Below are 19,882 nucleotides of genomic sequence, written 5' to 3'. Positions count from 1 at the left end.
GGACCGTAAAAATCGTAAACATGCTGTATGACCCGCAAGTGCGATCCGGACCGGGGAATGAGAACGCGATTCGTACGGAAAACGTCGCGTATGAGCAATTCGTACAGAGAGCCACACAATCACATACGCACCGTACCCCTGCAATCATGGGGTGTACGCACCGTACCCCTATGCACCGTACCCCTATGCACCGTACCCCTATGCACCATACCCCTGCAATCATGGGGTGTACACACCGTACCCCTACGCACTGTAACCCTACGCACCGTACCCCTGCTATCATGGGGTGTACACACCCTACCCGGGGGGTGGGGGTCAGTTTCGCACGCGGTTTGAGTCAAAATCTGCTTTTCCGGATGTTTTGAGCTCCCGTAGAAAAAGAGTCGTACGGAGTGATGACGAGACGAATCGTACTTGCTGGGTCGGAAAATGCTGCTTCGATCCATACGGACGTCGCGATTTTTAAGTCGTAGGGTCTTTCGTATGATTCATACGGAGATCTGCTTTGGGTCCGAATCGTACTTCATCGTACGTACGGGCACGTTTAAGGGTACAATTCGTATGGAAAATATGCTCCGTACGGCTATTTGTAAGGGATTTTACCGAATCGGAATCGGCCCCTTTGTGTGTCAATTACCTCTCAATAATGAGGAAGGCATATATGCTGCAAAATTGATAGTCTACTTGATATTATATGTGCAATATTGATGGAGACATGTAATTGGGTCTGCTACTCTGCAGCAAGTTTTTGGGGCTGCTGTGATGGATAATTTATTAATTTATTATAATTAATTCCAATGGTGCTGCTCTTCTCTGACTGCCTCTTCAATTCTACCCTGACTCCAAACTTAGAGGAGGCAGATTGAATACTCAGTCACACACATGACGTATAATGGATATCCCATCTGCCATAAGTAGACAGTGCACAGATTATAAACACAGCACTGCAGTACAGGGAAGGGAACGTGATATATTTTACCTGTCACGTTTGTCACAGAGTATCACATCCGCCAAATTCTAAATCAAGACGTTTGTCCCACATTACACCCTGGCCCCCACCAGAAATTATTTATAACAAATACCTTCACTTGACATTAGGGAAAGTTACTCTACAGTAAGGTAAATTAGAGAGATTGAGCTAGGTAGAGGTTTAGCTATAGAATAGTGGGCTGTCACTTATCATGTGCTATGCTTTTGCTTAGTCACTTTGGCTGGCGAATGATCAAAGGGAAATATTGGAACAGGCTTAAATCCATCATGGAAGCCATGAAATATAATTCACCTGGGCAGAAAAATGTAGCACATTCCGAGAAGGAATTTGCAATTTTTTGGTAGGCTGGGACAGAGGGGAAGAATTATGAAGTGAAGTACTAGTAGTTGGTGACTGAGTGGGCACTGGGAAGCACACCTTGTTTACATTTTGTAATGGATTGCAAACTTCGAAATGCCGCACTGTTATCTGAAGCATACGCACTTTACATAGCCTGCACTGCAGCACAGAATTGAACCATGCTGCAGTTAGGTGCAGTTAGGTGGCGAAATGCCATGGGCAGGGAGGTGATGGGTGGGATATTTGCCTTTGCTCAACAAATACAGTCCTTTGCTCAACAATAAAGTGTCAACAAATACAGTATTGCCGATGCCACTCTATCTCTTTTTGACTGTTTGATCAAGAAAGCCTTCTCAATCAACATGTTTAGTGAATAATAGCTAAATTGGGCATGCAGTCTTCGTCATGGTACCAAAAATCTGTTCTCTTAGTCTTACAATGCCACAAGACACATATCGGCAAGGGGAAGCGTACAAAAAAAGAGAGAAGAAAGCTACAGATGGAAGAAAGTTAGCTGCAGAAACAGAAAATATAGAAAAACAGGATAATGCAGGGATAACAAACATTGGATAGGAAAGTTGGAAAAAAAGTAGATACTATAAAATAATACACAAGGCCAAATTATTTTGCTAGTGTAGAGAGGTAAAAGTAAGAAATAATAATAAACAGGATTTACTGAGGCCAGCAGAACCATCTGCCGCGACGCTGATGGTGGTAGTTCCACCCAATGTCGCACTGGTGGTGGCAGCCCCCTCACCCTCTGATGATTCCCTCTTGCCCTTGGGTGATGTCAGAACAGGGCTCTCTAAAAAAAACATTGTAGTTTGTAAATCAGATAGCCTATTCCTAGTTTCCTAAACCTAAAATTACATTTTGATGAACTCATGTATTGCAATGAATGATCATTGTTTTTTACACTCCCTTTGATGGGTCAAGTCAGTCTCCCTTTGTAATCGATACTACACATCAGGGAGGTTGGGACTGTATGAGCTATATAAAGGCACAGAAAAGAACACTAATACCCTGATATATATATATACTACATCAAAAGTGACAGGACAGGAGTGGGCATCACTTCTTTATATCAGCCCAAGTGAGCGCCAAGCACCTGGCTACTTCATGCTACAACAGAATCCAGACAGTATCATTCATTTGACACCCACTTCACTCCCTTGGTGCAACACCCTCCCCGTCAGGTTGAAACCGTGCACCACAACTCTCAGCACAGGGCTCATATTTATCAAGGGTTTGTTGTTTGTGTTGGCCTTGCCTATAAGGATTGTTTTAGAGCAGGGAGGTGTCTCCTTCCTGCAGGGTGCCATGTAATGTATGTGGAATTAGGGCAGTAGGCAGTGCTGTGGGTGCTGTGCTAATTTTTCTGGGATGCACAGCACCCACTGGGGTAAAATTACAATCGCTAATACCACATGGACCATAATGCTTTGGGATATCAACTCACCTGAGATTAATAAAAGGATTGTGTAAAGTGAAGCTGTTTGTCTGTGCATCCTGTGATGGCAGCCTGTTATCAAGGACTGATATAGTCCGAGACGCGTAAGGCAAGAGCCAAGCCTTTCAGGTACTACGCTTTGTCTTCTGGCCGCGAGACGGGGAGTGCGGCTTCGTCCCTTGAAAAAATGTGCTTGTAATATATATATATAGTCAATCACATCACCTAGAATTAACTTACCTGTGAGTTTGAGCATGCTATTGGAAAAAAGAATTAGAATTTTTAGAAATTAAAAACAAATATTACTCAGCAAGCACCTCAACCTTGATACCTAGCAGGTTGAGCAGGTCTTGCTACCAGCCCACAATGTTGACCCATCGGTGAGTCAGCTGCAGCTTTGTGCCCAGCTCCACTGTGCTGCAGTACATGCACTGCCACACTCTCCCCCAGAGAAGCTGACACTCCCGCAGAGTGTAACCCTTGCCTGCTGCCAATATGTGGGGGAGGTGGTACTGTACCCAAAAGATTAGTGCTGCAACCTCAGCCTTGCTGAGAATGGTGCAGGTTTGCACTCCTTCGCGCTGGTACACCAGGGTGTGCGGTTGTCACAGGCACCACTCCTGCCTCCTTCTTCCATTGCAAAAAAAGGAACAGATGGAGGAGAACAGAATACTAGGTCAGGAAAGGAAAACAAAAAACTAAAGACAAAAAAGTCATGAAAAACACAGACAGAAACTTAAATACACACACAGAAAGAGAGACAGTGATATAAGTAAGTAAATAACAGGTGGAATTAGGAATAAGGTGATCAAATCCGGAGGATTAGGTAGGATTAGAAAAATCATAAACTGGACAGTAGGAGAAGGAGAAGCAGGAAAAACAAAACGGCCACACCCATGCGCACCACATGGCACTGTTCGCGCTGATTTTCAGAGCGGAATGCGCTACAGGCTCGAACAAAACAACACAAACGGCAGGAAGAGCATTTTTTCACCCACTGGCGAAATTCTGCTGAATCTTGCAGAGGTTTTTGGTAACTCTGCAGAATTCTGCAGAGTGAAAGTCTGCGAGTTCTGCCCAAACCTAGGGGCCCATTAGGATGGCGGGCGGATTGCCTGGCGGGGGCAATCCGCCCGCCATCCTCTCCCAAATGCCCCCGCCATATTAGTATGATGGCGGGGGGTACCGCAGGGGACGGAAAGACCGTCCGCCGCTTTTCCGCCCCGGTCGCCTTGCGGCCGGGGCGGAAAAGGATTAATATGGTGGCGGTGCCTAATAGACAACGCCAGCCATATTATGATGGGCCCAATCTGATGCCTTTCCGTGGCGGCGATGCCGCTACAGATAGGCATGCGGTCTTCACTCTGGGGGCCACCTGCGGGCCTCCAGTGTGAAGGAGGGGTGGGGGGTGCACATGGGGGGTACCTGTGGTACCCCCTAGCATTTGCATACACGAAGTAGCAGGCACCGCGCTGTGCCTGCCGCTTCGTGTATGCAAATGCATGCATACATTTTTAACATTGTGGCGGGCGGTGCAGTGAGCACCGCACGCCACAATCTTAAAAAAAATTAGGGTTGCGCCCGCCGCTATGGTGGGCGCATCCTAATGCAAACATCGGGACCCCCACCCTTAAGGCGGGCGGTCCCTTTTACCGATGAGATGGCGGTCCGCCCGTCATCCCAATGGGGCCCTAAATTACAATACTTATCTGTGTTATGATTGATTTTTACATGATGTTTGAATGTTATTCTAATCTCTAAGACTCATTCTACTTCAGTTGTTTTCCTCTGTGTGAGGATGTTTCATTAAATGCAGTTATGACATAACTCATTGGCCCCTGTACTTACCACATTTTGGCAACAAGTTGATGTTGGAGAATTTAGAGCATCCACTTTCAACACTGCAAACACTGGTTTGGAGCACAGTAGAGAACGAGGACCATCTTCAGGCGACAGTTCCGGAAAGTGAATCCACGCACCGTGCGATCAGCAGCAACCTGGTTGTTTGTGGCCATTCTAAGGACACTACCAAGAATTGATACTGGGCTGGAACTGGTTGCGGGCTACTTTATTTTTGTAGGCCGAGGAGACAGCTGCAGCGTGTGCACTCTGTGAGCTTTTATAATAACCGGTGTGGCATTTAATTGTGAGTAGGAGTGAGAATGTATGTGCGTTACATGCTGCACACGTTCTTGCATGTGTGACATCAAATGGTGTCAGCAGGGGCGGCTGGTGACATTTGAAAGTGGTGAGGCGTAAACTAATTTGCATATTGCACCGCAGCGAGCGCAGCGAGCGAGCGCAGCGAGCGAGCCCGAACCACCTTGCATCCATCCATACATCATTCATGCATCCACCCATCCATCCACCCACCCATCCATCCACCAATTCTGCATCCATCCTGCATCTATCATTAATTCATGCATCCACCCATCCATCCAGCATCCATCATTCATTCATGCATTCACCCATCCATCCTGCATCGATCATTCATTCATGCATCCACCCATCCATCCATCCACCCATCCATCCATCATTCATTCATGCATCCATCCACCCATCCATCCACCCACCCATCCATCCACCCATCCATCCACCCATCCATCCACCCATCCTGCATCCATCATTCATTCATGCACCCATCCATCCATCCACCCATCCTTCCTGCATCCATCATTCATGCACCCATCCATCCATCCACCCATCCATCCTGCATCCATCATTCATTCATCCACCCATCCATCCACCCATCCAGCATCCATCATTCATTCATGCATCCATCCACACATCCATTCACCCACCCATCCATCCACCCATCCATCATCCATCCTGCATCCATTCCTGCATCCACCCATCCATCCATCCATCATTCATTCATGCACCCTGCATCCATCATTCATTCATCCACCCATCCTGCATCCATCCTGCATCCATAATTCATTCATGCATCCACCCATCCATTCAGCCACCCATCATTCATCCATCATCCATCCATCCACCCATCCTGCATCCATCATTCATGTATTTTTATGACCATATAACTTGCACACAGCTTGTCAGTGTTTAATACCAGTCTCGAACCTTGTACTCCAGCACCAATGATACATGATTAATATTAATTGTTTTTAAAAACATGTATTTATTCGACACCAATTTCACACCTTAGTGGGAACATCATTTTTATTTGTTTTTTAAAATAGCTATTTATTTAACACCAAAGTAAGTCATGTATACATTTATATGGTTTGATAAGAGGCTCGAACCTGGTTTCCCAGCACCAAAGTCGGCCGTGCTATCCGTCAGGGGTTATGTAACCGGGCTATGTAGTGACCAGCCAATCCTGCGCCAGGATTGGCTGGGGGGGCACCATGACTCCTCGCCCAGTCGCCCTGTGTAACCCCGGGGGCTGCGGCCCGCCCCCTGGTCCTCTCTCTAAGGGGAAATTCACAAGAAAACGATCTGCGCATGCGCGGGCATGTTTGTGCCCAAAAATACACTTGCGCAGCTGCAGCAGCCCGATCCTCCCCCCCCCCCCTTGCGCACTCCGGGAAGGTCGGGTGTCTCCCGGGTTCCCGGCCGGCAGATAGCGCGATTTTTAAAAATAATTGTGTTTGGCTTCTAGTGACGACGTGGTGGGTCCATGGGGGCTTAGTGGGGCTTCGCCCCTACGCCCCAATGGACGCACCGCGCCTAGCTATTGCAGGTTGGAAGCAGCGCTCTGCATTTCTTGAACATCTGAGTGTAACACACATTTTTACCTGCATGAGCGCTACTCGTGAGAATCTTCCTCTTCCATTTTTTAGTGGACGTAATCAGACAAGAATGAAATTAGAGAAGTGACGAGACATTAAAAAATGACATTTTGGCTATTAAGGAGAGTGTTTTGAGGTAGAGAAGAAAAGGGCATTGTTATTGCAGTTAATGGAGATGGAAGCTAATTTTATTTTTGAACATTTACCACCTTTGGCATCACCATGTGTAGTAGAGGCTGGAGACTATGATTGTTTCAGATTTACTGAAGAGCCAGTGCCACATATTGTATTGGGAAGATTAATTTTTTTTTACACTAGACATCAACATCTCGATGAGTCAGTTGATTCATGTGTTTCAGTTAGGGCACTTGTGACTGATTGCGCCTGTGCTGCTCAGGTGGATGCGTTTATCAGAGATCAATTGATCATACAATGCTTTAACAAGAAAATCCTAGAGCAAATTTAACTTCAAAAGAATCCTTCATTGCAGGAAGCAATTAATATTGCTAAAAGTGTAGAACAATCTATTAATTCTTTTAAAACTATTCATGTTGACAATATGCCGACTGGTGTTGCTGCGTTGGCAATTAAGGACCCTACTAGTACTGCTGGTGTTAAGGAGAGGTTCCTTAAGACGAAAACAACTACTACTTTCACTAAGTTTCAGTGTAATCGTTGTGGGTCAAGCACACATTTGGTTCAATTTAAGGCATGTCCTGAAAGAGAATAAAAGTCCTTTAAGTTTGGGAAGATTAGTCAATTTGGGTCTGTTTGTTTATTAATGATGTCTAAACGTGTGTCAGTAGTTAAGGTCAGTGTATGTAGAAACAACAAGAGAGGAAGGGTTCAGGGACACTCCTATACCCCAGTCAAAATATCATTTAAACAACAAAGGAGTGACTCAAACAGTGAAAAATACAAAATGAGACACAGAGAAAAGCAAGTGGGTGTGTAATAGAAAAAATATCAAAATGATTTTTATAAAACGCTCACTCACCCGTCTATTGGGTGACATGCTTCATCATTGGGTTGTTCACCGGGTATGCCAAATGCATGCCCGGTGTGCTACTACACCTGCAACTGCAGTAGAGCTGGTTACTAGATTAAAAGCAGTGCAAAAAAGTGATAGTGAATTAAAGTGTAAGAATAAAAAAGTGCGCGTTCCAACCTAGGCTCAATTTTAATAAAGGTTGAAGCAGGCGCAATGTTAAAAAAGGTTGATGGACAGGCTTGACTATAAATTTGAGTCAAACAGTCCTGCTTAGTGGTTCAAATGGTCGACATGTTTCTGCTCATAGCGGCCCCTTTAGCCGAGCTTTCTTCAGGACCAAACTGCAACACTGGGCGGTATACGCACGCTAAGGCGTACCCTAACCTCAGTGTACCAGAAAAGGAAAAAACTCACGGTTTTTTACCGGATCATCCTGGTGTTTCCAGGATTTAATAATCTGTGGAATGAAGACAGAGAAACAAAGCCAAACACATAATCATGGACATGAAAAAATGCATGGGTTCCTTTATCCACCACAAATTATTTTATATAACACGCCACCGATTAATGTGCTCATTACAAGTTTACTTCTCCTCTTTTCTTAGAAAGGAAGGGAGTTAGTTTGTTGTTTTTGATCGGGTTACAGAAGGAAGTACCCTCTTCACTCTCACAAACAAACCGTTTTAGGGGGCGCCAAAAATGCGCCTGCAAAAGTGTTTATACAAATAGTTAAACACAGTGTGATTTTATAAATTATCACGATCACCACATCTGGTTTACAAGGAATTGTGCAAATATAAAAACTCTCATCAATTAAAAAACCACAGCACTCGCACATCGGACCTTGGGGGGCGGGGGGGAAGGGGGGGAAAGAACGTAAACAAGAGAAAACAAGCTGTTTATAATTACGTGAAGACACAGTTTTCTTCACTTCATAGGTCGGTGGAGGGGGTAATCTTCACACCGGAATAGTCTGGTGAAGAGAAAAGAGAAGGCGGTTTCCACAACCCGTTTAAACCTCCAGAACGGGTAACGGCTAAATACGGACGTATCCGTGTGAAACTCACCTTCATTCCGGTGACTCCCCGCGTTTACACCTACGTAAGGCACTGCCACCGCCTGAATAATGGTGGATGCGTAGTGCTGACCGAAGGATATTGCGCTAACTGGCACACGTGATAATCCCACCGAATCGGCAACTACGTCCCCGATGACGTCAGGCGTGCTGGTTTGTTGTCAAATAATTTTAAAGGGGTAGTAGATAAATAATCTGGGTCAAAATAACTTTATCAGTCATATTTGGCTAAACAGACGCTCGTATCAACAGTTGGTTGCTATACTAAAAAGTGGTTAGCAATCTTAAGTCTCATAGAACAAAGCGTTCTGGATTGCACAGGAAAAAGGGGGGCACTTACTAGTTTTCAAGCTCATTCATTGATCAGAAACGGGCTGATTTGTATATAAGAGGGTCTGGTTGCCTAGGGCAATCTAAAGTGCTGAAGGTTAACGGCGCCTCACACTGCACATTAATGCTATAGTGCACAACAAAAGAAAGGCACAAGTGCGCCGTATTATAGCTAAATCGCGTTTTGTGTAAGAAAAAAAGTATATTTAACTTACACTGCATCATCCGCTATAAATGTAACAAGCACTTGTATGACAAACAAGGAGCGATGGGTGTGTGGCGCTAGGGTGGGGGCGGCGACACAGACCTGCACTGACATAAGCATAAAGCAATTCAATTGACAAAGAAAAGAGCTCACAACAGAAAAGCCGCTTGATCTTAAGAAAACTGTACTTAGAGGGTGCTGCACTTGAAAAACAAGCTCTCGGCATTGCTGTGTTGGGGAGCGGGTGCGCATTCCTTTGAAGTCTGATGCGGGGGGGGTGGGAGTGGCAGCCTTTGAAGTCTGATTGGGGGGGAGTGGCAGCCTTTGAAGTCTGATGCCGAGGCCCAGACAAATGGTGGTGTGTGACGTGGCTGGCTTGTGCACGCGTCTGTCTCACATCAACTGTGTCTAATCCACAGTTATGGTAGAGTTTTCGGACCGGTTACTAGAATCTCGCGGCAATGCTTACGCATTGCTCAGCGAGACCTAAAAACAAATGTGTTGTTTGTTTGAGGCTATATGTAGGGTATTTGTGTTTCAGCCTGACATTTTGATGTATTCAGATTCTGCAGATCAACATTTCATCCTGCTAAGCAAAGTTTTAACCATTTTAGAAGAGAAGGGTATGACAGTACATTTGAATAAATGCAATTTTTTTGTGCATGAAGTTGACTATTTGAGGCACATATTTTCCGAGACTGGCATATCTTCAAAGAAGGATTTGTTAGAATATATCTAAATTATCCTGATGCTTAATTCTAAGAAACAAATTTGATAATTTCCAGGTTTTTGCAAATATTATTCTAGATATGTTCAACGATTTTAGGATATTGTGCTATCTTCTTGGTCATTACTAAAAAAGGATGTATTTGAACTTGTCAGTGAAACATACAGATGCTTTATATTTATTATAGGAATCAATTATTAAGTCTCAATCTTTGTCTTCTTTTTTACATAATGCATTGAATGTGGTTATGGTGGATGCTACTGGAACTGGTTTAGGAGCTGTATTGGCTCAAGTCAAAGGTGATCAAACATTTGATTGCTTGTGCATACAGACCATTGTCTGTGGCTAAATCTAGATACTCCACTATTAAGCAGAAAACGTTGGCTTGTGCTTGATACGTGGAGCAATTTAAAATGTATTTCACTTAAAAACGGATTATAAACTTACCATTTCTCGGCTGTCTAATAATGGTGCAGGTAAAGCCTCTTCCAGATTGATGTTTGCTAGCAAAATTAGATGAGTACGCATTTACAGTTATTTACACTTCTGGTTTGCAAAATGTGAGGGCAGATTGTTTATCTAGGCTCCTTGGTGGAGTTTAGTGTTCTAAGGAACTTGACATTTAGGAGAAATATGTTGTGTCAGAGTTAGAGGGTGTTGTGCTTACTGTTGGTCATGTTTTGTTCAAGGAGAATTGGTTAGATGCTTTCATGGAAGAGGGTACTTTGAAATCTGTTAAAGAGTATATGGTTAAAGGATGGCCATTGGAGAAGTTTTTGTCTAAGGAACTTCAAGTTTACTGGAAAGTTAAAGATAAGTTGTCAATTGAAAATTATTTAGCTTTGAAGGGTGAATGTTATATTCCTTCACTTTGTGTTAGGAAGAAACTCATTTCTGTTGCTCATCTTGGCCACATTGGACAGTCAGATACCATTAAGAAAACTTGAAAATTGTTTTGGGGGCCATATACGGATTCTAATTTTATTACGTTTGTGGGAGATCGTCCTTTTGTGTCTCAATCCAGATAAGGTGTTGAAAACTCAACAAATTGTTCAAGTGAGAGCAATTTTACCAGAGAAACCATGGAAGGATTTAGCTATTGATTTGTTTGTAAGGACCTTATGAAGGTAGGCTTTTTTTCTTCAAAAATATTTCATAAGAGAATGTCTTCCAGATTTCATTACTTCAGACAACACAGTACAAGGTGTTTCTTGCAAGTTGAGCAGGATTACTGAAGAAATTGAGGTGTCACACACATCAGGATAATGTTATATTTACCAAACATAAATGGTTTGTTGAAAGATTTAACAAGACTTGAGGAAAGAATACGGTTGGCCATTAAGGCTTGCATTGATGTTAAAAAACATGTAGCAAGGTTATTGTGGTCATAACATTGTAAGACACATTGTACCACAAACATTTCTCAATTTTTTTTTTACCCTAGACAGGAAGTGATTCTGAGTTAGGTATCTTCAGGAAAAAATGCCTGCGATATTAAGCACAATTATGAAAAATTCTGAGAAAAAGTAGTTTGTGGTAAGGTAACACAACAAAAACAAATTGAGAAATAAAGGGGGACAACGTCGTATGCTGGTGACTGGGTTAAAATCAAGTTGCCCAGGCCTATTAGGAAAGGGAGTTCTACGTTTTCTAAGACTTGGAAGATGGTGAAAGTAGGGAAAACTTCAGCTCTTCTTAATAATGGCAATTGGTGGAGTTGTTCCAGGTTGGCTGGAGTTAAGAAATAAATTTGCTATGATGTAGTCAATTTATTGAAATGCTACGTTATGTTATGTGGATTTGAATAGCACACTAATCACTCAAGAGGGTATCCAGGTGCTTGAGAAAGGCGTGTAAGTCTGTGATCCCAAGGTGCTTATATAAAGAGGCAGGTCTTCAGCTTCTTGTGGAACTCAAGAAGTTAGGTGGAGGCTCTGATATGTTGAGGGAGGTCCCCTTATGTCTTGGGTGTGATGTAGGAGAATAAGAGACCTCCAGTTTGGCGTTTGTATATGCAGGGAGTGTGTGCAAGTGAGAGTGAGGCAAAGAAGAAGTGTCTGGTGGGTTGGTGAAAAGGCATGAAGCTGTTCAGGTATCCTCATCCTGTATTGTGTAGGACTTTGTATGTGTTGATGGAGCAGGATTTTCACAAATTAAGACCTGCCCGGATTAAACCTCCTACTGTGTGACAATTATTAACAAAAGTTGTGATATTAACCAAGAAAATATTAACATTGGGGTATTTGGAAAGAGGATCAAGAAATGTGCAGAAAAATTACAAATGATGCCTGTAGGCTGCAAACGATTTCTGCACGAAAGACAACAGAGAAGTAATGCTAAGGGGTTTGAACTTTCATGTGCAACGTTAATAAAAATGCATTCACAAAAGATTTTAACATGAGTTTTGTTAATTACATAGAATAGTCGTTAAGAATGTTTGCGCTTGTATTATAATAATAGAAGACTAAAATTAAAAATGAAATGGAGCTTTTTATGAGACCAAATAACTGAATTTGTTTATTTCTCCTAGAGAAAACTGCACGCTTTACAGAGAAGGCCTCAAATCACTGTTAGGATCAATTTGCTTTTTAAACGTAGGCTGCAAACAATTGTATTTTGTCCTTCGTTATGATTGTTGTGTTCTTTCCTTGTCGATGGCTACATGGAGAGTTACCAGCGGAAGGGTAATATCATGATTTCCTCTGCTGCGGGATGATGATGACTGCATTACTGTAAACAAAGAACTCTTGAGAGTTGGGTGCGACAGAAGTGGTGTGACAGAACACCCTATGCTCCTGAACCAATGAAAACTATGAATTGCTTGGACTTCGATACATGTTAGGACTTTAACATTTAGGGCTATTGGTGTTAGAATCTACTATTTAGCAAGGCTGAGGCTGTGAGGATGAGCATCTTCATGTGAGCTGTTTCCTGTGAGGAGAGAGCTAAGTTGCTGTCTCCTGAAGCTCTTTCTTTGGCTGCTGCTGTCTAATCCTGACTGTTTAACTTTGCTCCTCATACCTTTGTGAGGTTGCCCCAGCCTTCCCTTAGGGTCGAAGGGTTAGCTATGACACTAATAGCACACTTTGCTATAGTTTTCTTAGGTTTGTATGATACTCTGTAATTGCATTGATCTTGTTACAATGCTCTTTTGTCTCTCCTTCTATCCACTCACTCATGCTCGTTAAATGAGATGTTATTGTGAATTGCTTTATTTCTCTTGTGTGATGATCTGTAACCTGATACTGTGTCTTTGACCCTTTCATCAGCTTAAAAGGATTAGAGAAAGCAAAGTGAACAGTAAAACTGAGTCTGTCATTATTGATGATTATGATTAGTGTGATTCGTACATTGTTATGTATAGTTGGTTTGTAGAATAGTCCCTTTGTTGAAGGTCCTCATAAGGGGGTATTATACGTCTTAATAGTTGTCAGTCCCTGATAACTCTCAAAAGGTTCATCGGAGGATCAGTTATAGGTGTGGGCCAAATTTAGATTAATAAGGAGAAAAGTTTAGTGGTTATTAAATTGGTTAGGTGTGGTGAATATGTTGCCCCACATTTCCGCTGAAACTGTTTTTGATAGCAGAGTTAGGATGGTTAGTCTAGATTGATTATACTGGCAAATGACTAAGACGGAAATCATTATTTGTTATTAAAATTGTTTACGTACTTTTGCTGTATGTTGTGGTCAGACCGGTTGACATTAAAGAAATTTAGTTAGCAGGTCCACAGTAGGCCTAAGATCCTGTGATAAGCCCAAGGGCATGTCTTAGTGTGGCATACATTAAGTAGAATTGCATTGTCTGCTGCTGCAGTGCGGAGGAATGGTCGTATTGTCGGTATTGCACAGGGAACTTCGAAGTTAGGATAGTGGAGATGTATTTGGGTACCTTTAGAAAGCGCATCTGGAGAAGTCCTGAAAGTTTTCACTTGATTAAAAGTAGAATCACGCTGGTCGAGATTTTACTAGTAGCAGAAGAATTCTTAGAGTGAATTGTATCTATCTTTCTTTTAGTGGAGCAAACAAGCTGAATTGTCTTATGTATTCTAATCTTGTTTGTCTAAAAAAGTTCTTTTAAATTGTTGCTGATAATTTTTTAAAGGGAGGGTCAGTCACAGGTGTTATACTGACGTCACAGAGAACCGCACTGACATTTGTTAGTACGCGTGGGCGTAAAATCCGTTTCACGGGCGAATTTGCAGATTTTTGACGATTTCGCGATCCGTGAATCGCGCAAATTTACCCAATAATCCGCAAATTCGCAAGCTACCAATTATTTTGCTTGGTCGCGCTTGAAAAATACAATATCGCGTGCGCGGCGTTGACTCTGAGCCTGCCGAGTAGTTTTTCTCCCGGTTTTGCGTGTGCTGCTCCATTTTCGATCTTGCTGCGTGATCGCGCAAGAGTTTTTCGAACGCAATTACGTTATCGCGGCTTGCCATCTTGCACGGCGAGAGTTTGACAACGCGAGTACGTCATAAAGGCCCGCGACGGCGCGCAGCTGACTTCCGGCGGGTGGTTTGAACAGTTCTCGTTCCCAAAATTGCAATTCTGCACAAGAAATCCACCGCAGGAAGCATAAACCTTGTGGAAATGATGATTTTGATCAGAATAATTCCTCAGATTGACATTTGGCTGCACTTTTTCGTGCAGGAGTCCATTTTTTGGGGTGGGGTGGGAGGAAGGAAGTGCCCCAGAGTCTCCAACTTTCTGTTCCTGTCCAGCAGGCTCCTCCCAGTGCTTTGTCCATGTCCTGCTCACTTTTCATTTGGTTGTGGAGCTGGAAGGATTACTTTTTGTGGCTGTTGCTGCTGGATATTTATATTTGAGGACTTTTTGGACTTTGGAGTTTGGATCACTTTTGGACTTGAGATTTTACAAGTAAGTTGGTGTTGTTTGTTTGGGGCATTGCAGTTGAGGCAACTCCAGTTCTAAAACTTTTTTCACAACTTTAACAAAATATATATTGTGGTGGGTAGCCACAGTATCCAGTAGGCCCAGGGTTAGTCATGGGTGCATGATACAACTGTTTCTGTGATTTTTTTAAACTTAATTCTCATTTATGTCATGGAATTTTAGCTCACTGTTATATGTTGTTTTTTTTTTTTAATTTGGGGTGCTTGTAAAGCCTCACTAGCCAGTAGGCCCAGGGGTAGTGAGTGGTGCATGGACCAAGTTTTTCTGTGGGGTGTCTTGAATGTAAACACCATTGAGGGCATGGATGGCATTGGATTGTGGTGATTTGTATATGTTTTTCGATTTTTTGGGGTGTTGATGGGGCATGGCCATGTGGGTGGGGGCCATTTTGAGGGCTGGTACAGGCAGGGCCTGGCCATGTGGTGGGGGTCAAGGGGCCATTTTGAAGGCAGGCAGTGTGCTCAGGCCTGCACCCATTTTGCCTTGCTTTCATCCATTATGCCCAGGGTTACTCAGTGGTGCGTGGGCCTAGTCTTTCTGTGGGGTGTCTTGAATTTAAACATCATTGAGGGCATGGATGGCATTGGATTGTCGTGATTTTTATGTGGTTTTCGATTTTTTGGGGTGTTGATGGGGCATGGCCATGTGGGTGGGGGCCATTTTGAGGGCTGGTACAGGCAGGGCCTGGCCATGTGGTGGGGGTCAAGGGGCCATTTTGAAGGCAGGCGGTGTGCTCAGGCCTGCACCCATTTTGCCTTGCTTTCATCCATTATGCCCAGGGTTACTCAGTGGTGCATGGGCCTAGTCTTTCTGTGGGGTGTCTTGAATTTAAACATCATTGAGGGCATGGATGGCATTGGATTGTGGTGATTTTTATGTGTTTTTCCATTTTTGGGGGTGTTGATGGGGCATGGCCATGTGGGTGGGGGCCATTTTGAGGGCTGGTACAGGCAGGGCCTGGCCATGTGGTGGGGGTCAAGGGGTCATTTTGAAGGCAGGCAGTGTGCTCAGGCCTGCACCCATTTTGCCTTGCTTTCATCCATTATGCCCAGGGTTGCTCAGTGGTGCATGGGCCTAGTCTTTCTGTGGGGTGTCTTGAATTTAAACATTATTGAGGGCATGCATGGCATTGGATTGTGGTGATTTTTATGTGTTTTTCGATTTTTTTGGGGTGTTGATGGGGCATGGCCATCTGGGTGGGGGCCATTTTAAGGGCTGGTACAGGCAGGGCCTGGCCATGTGGTGGGGGTCAAGGGGCCATTTTGAAGGCAGGCAGTGTGCTCAGGCCTGCACCCATTTTGCCTTGCTTTCATCCATTATGCCCAGGGTTACTCAGTGGTGTTTGGGCCTAGTCTTTCTGTGGGGTGTCTTGAATTTAAACATCATTGAGGGCATGGATGGCATTGGATTGTGGTGATTTTTATGTGTTTTTCGATTTTTTGGGGTGTTGAGGGGGCATGGCCATGTGGGTGGGGGCCATTTTGAGGGCTGGTACAGGCAGGGCCTGGCTATCTGGTGGGGGTTTAGGGGCCATTTTGAAGGCAGGCAGTGTGCTCAGGCCTGCACCCATTTTGCCTTGCTGTCAACCATTATGCCCAGGGGTACTCAATGGTGCATGGGCCTAGTCTTTCTGTGGGGTGTCTTGAATTTAAACATCATTGAGGGCATGGATGTCATGGGATTGTGGTGATTTTTTAGTGTTTTTCGACTTTTTGGGGTGTTTAACTGATGTTCCTCTGGCTTCCATTGCTTTTAGGTGCACAAGAGAACCACCAGTGCCAGGAAGAAGTCCTGCAGCGGTGTGTGCAGCACAACGTCACACGACGTCACGTGTGGCCACAGACAAGACAACTCTGCAACTCGTGCAACTGCAGCCTGCTGTTCTGACATCTGAAGAAGATGGGCCCAAAGAAAGGTGGCCGTAGCGCCTCAGTGAAGAAAGTTGCCAGTGCCACTGCCAGTAAGAAGGAGCAGAAGAAGCAAGTGGCACCACTTACCAAGGAGACTGGTGTGCCCACCGACACCTTTTTTGGGAAAAAAAACTACGCCCGCAGCAGCAGCGGTGTCCGCCGGGGACCAAGCTGGAAGCAGCACCTCCGCCTCATTGGGGTCAGTGCCACCACGCCAAGGGGCCGATTATGATGGCGGACGGACCTGAGTCCGTCCGCCACCATAGAGCAGGAGGGAACCTCCGCATTGCCTGCGGAGTTTCCTCCTGTGCAATTAGGATGTGACCGCCACCCTGGAGGTCACATCCTCTATTTTTACCATTGCGGCGGGTGCGGCTTCAAGCTGCATCCGCCGCAATGGTAAAAATGCATACATTGCATTTGTATGCAGAAAGCGGCAGGCACCGTGCGGTGCCTGCCGATTTCTGAATACAAATGCACGGGGGTACCATAGGTACCCCCCATGTGCACCCCCCACGCCCCCCTTCACCTAGGAGGCCCGCAACGGGCCCCCGCAGTGAAGTTACACATGCTTTTCCACAGCAGAAAACCCGCCACGGAAAAGCATTTCTTAAAGCCCTTCCTAATATGGCGGACGGTGTCTGAGAGACACCGCCACCATATTAGAGCTTTTCCGCTGCGGTTGTAAGACAACCGCGGCGGAAAAGCTGCGGACGGAAACCAGGACCCACCAGCCATCCTAATGTGGCGGTGGGTCTTTGGTGGGTCCGCTGAAGTTTTTCCGCATCCTCCGGGCTGGTGGTGGCTTCCGCCGGCCCGGATGATGCGGGAAAACCGCAATCATAATAGGCCCCCAAGTTAGGTCCAAGACCATGAGTGCTGCTGAGGCAGCCACTTTACTTTCTCAATCACTATCGACCAGTGATGTTGGCTCATCACAAGAAAGTACCATCCAATCAACGCCGGATGTAACTCAGCTGGCGAGTGTTCAACAATCACAGCCGCAACGACAACCACAAGTGCAACTAGTACAAGCGCAAGTACATGGGCAAGGAGAGGCGCAAGTACATGGGCAAGGAGAGGCGCAAGTACATGGGCAAGGAGAGGCGCAAGTACATGGGCAAGGAGAGGCGCAAGTACATGGGCAAGGAGAGGCACAAGTACATGCACAAGGAGAGGCGCAAGTAGAGGTGCGTGGAGAGGTGCAGCTAGAGGTTCATGGAGCGGCACAACTGCCTACAACGCTTGTTCCTCCAGAAGTAGGGGCACATCAGGAAATTGATATTCAAGTGGAGGTATCATCCGAGGAAGCCACTCCTCCAGAGGATGATCCATTGTCTTCCAGATCCCCAGCAAGAAAAAGGTCAAGGAGGGCTGCTACTACTACTACTACAAGTTCTTCTTCAAGCCCCCTTCATTCTGATGACCTTGATCGTGATTGGAACCCAGCAATGCAGTCTGACAGTAAGGCACGCCATGAGCCGACAAAGGTAGCTAAGCCTAAAAGGAAGGTTCCCGCAAGGCTTCGACTTATGGGTGATGACGAAGAACAAGAAGTGGTGTCTTCTGCTGCTGATGAACAGTCTGATGACGACCCAGTCATCACAGACGTCACTCCAGCCCCAGCGGGCATGCAGCAGACTGACATTTTTACCCTATCCCGAATGGCTGCTGAGCGGGATGATCATGTGTGCAGCGTGGCACTGGTACCACCACCAAAGCAGTTAACTACAACACCAAAAAGACCTACAGCTTCCATATTTCCTCGTCAGAAGGGCCGGCAGGGACCTCCATCCAGCTCGACCTCCATTACCTCAAGTAGTGGTGCTGTAAGTGAACAACAGAAATAAATTCAGCCACGCCCATCCTCCACTTCATCTGGCATTGAAAGTCAAAGTAGCACCTCCACCACCAGCAGACATCTCCAGTCCCCAGTTTGGGACTTCTTTACTGTTAGCAAAAAGGCGGAAAACATGGTCGTTTGTTCGATTTGTAAAGTATCAGTTAGTCGGGGTAAGCTTGGTACCAACTATGGTACCGGAGGCCAGAGAGGTCACCTAAAAAAACACTACCCTATCCAGTGGTATGAGCACCTAAGTAAGATCCAGGAAGTCCAAAGTAGAACTGATCCAAATGTATCCATTGACATTGCATCTTCTGCTGACGAGGGGCTGATTGTGCAGGAGGGAAGTCAAGAACCGACCGACATTTTTTATGGTACACCCAGTACCCCTGGCAGCAGCACTGCAGTGGTAGCGTCCACACCCTCTACCCCTGCAACATGTATGAGGCACACTAAGAGTCTGGGACAGACACCAATGCAAAAAACGAAATCAATGAGCCTAACTGGTTTGAAGTCTGCTTCATCATCATCATCATCACGTAAAACGGTCCAGCCCACCATTAGCAGCATGTTTTGGCGGAAGCGCCATTTGAACGCAACCACCCAACGGTACGTCTGTATAACGCAAAACTGGCTAAAATGCTAGCGCTGGACATTCTCCCTTTCTCTTTCGTGGAAGGGGTGGGTTTTCGTGAATTGGTGGCAACAGTCTGCCCTAAATGGAAGGTTCCTAGCCGGTCCTATTTTGCAAGGGTTGCTGTTCCAGCACTACATCAAGATGTGCTGGAGGTGATTGGCGCAGCTATTCTGAAGAGTGCTGTTCACACTATCCACATGACAACAGACATGTGGACCAGTTGCCAAGCACTTGATTACATGTGCATCACTGCACACTGAGTCTCTTTTGCAGGGGTCAAAAAACAGTTAAAACACAAAGATGTTGACACAGAGGAAGTTTTTCAAGCTACTCGCAAACATGCAACAGTAGGCATGTTTGCCATGGAGAAATCTCACACTGCACCTAACCTTTTGGAGGAGTTTAACAGGAAGGTCAATGAATGGCTGCATCCAAGAAATTGCACAGTTGGTTATGTTTCCACGGATAATGGCAGTAATATAGTTAAGGCCATGGAGCAAGGTGGCTATTTCAGAGTGCCGTGTTTGGCGCACAGTATTAACATCGTGGTGCAAGCCTTCTTGAAAACAGAAGCGCCAGTCGTCAAATTACTGACCATCTGCCGAAGAATCTGCACACATTTCAGGCATTCTTTTAAGGCCCGGAAGTAGCTGAGGAGCCTTCAACATGAACGTAAACTGCCAGTCAAAAGACTAATCCAGGAGGTAGCAACA

The sequence above is a fragment of the Lissotriton helveticus genome, chromosome 7, assembly GCF_964261635.1.
Source record: "Lissotriton helveticus chromosome 7, aLisHel1.1, whole genome shotgun sequence".
NCBI classification, from domain to species: Eukaryota; Metazoa; Chordata; class Amphibia; order Caudata; family Salamandridae; genus Lissotriton; species Lissotriton helveticus.
Note: the sequence above shows the minus strand (reverse complement) of the source record.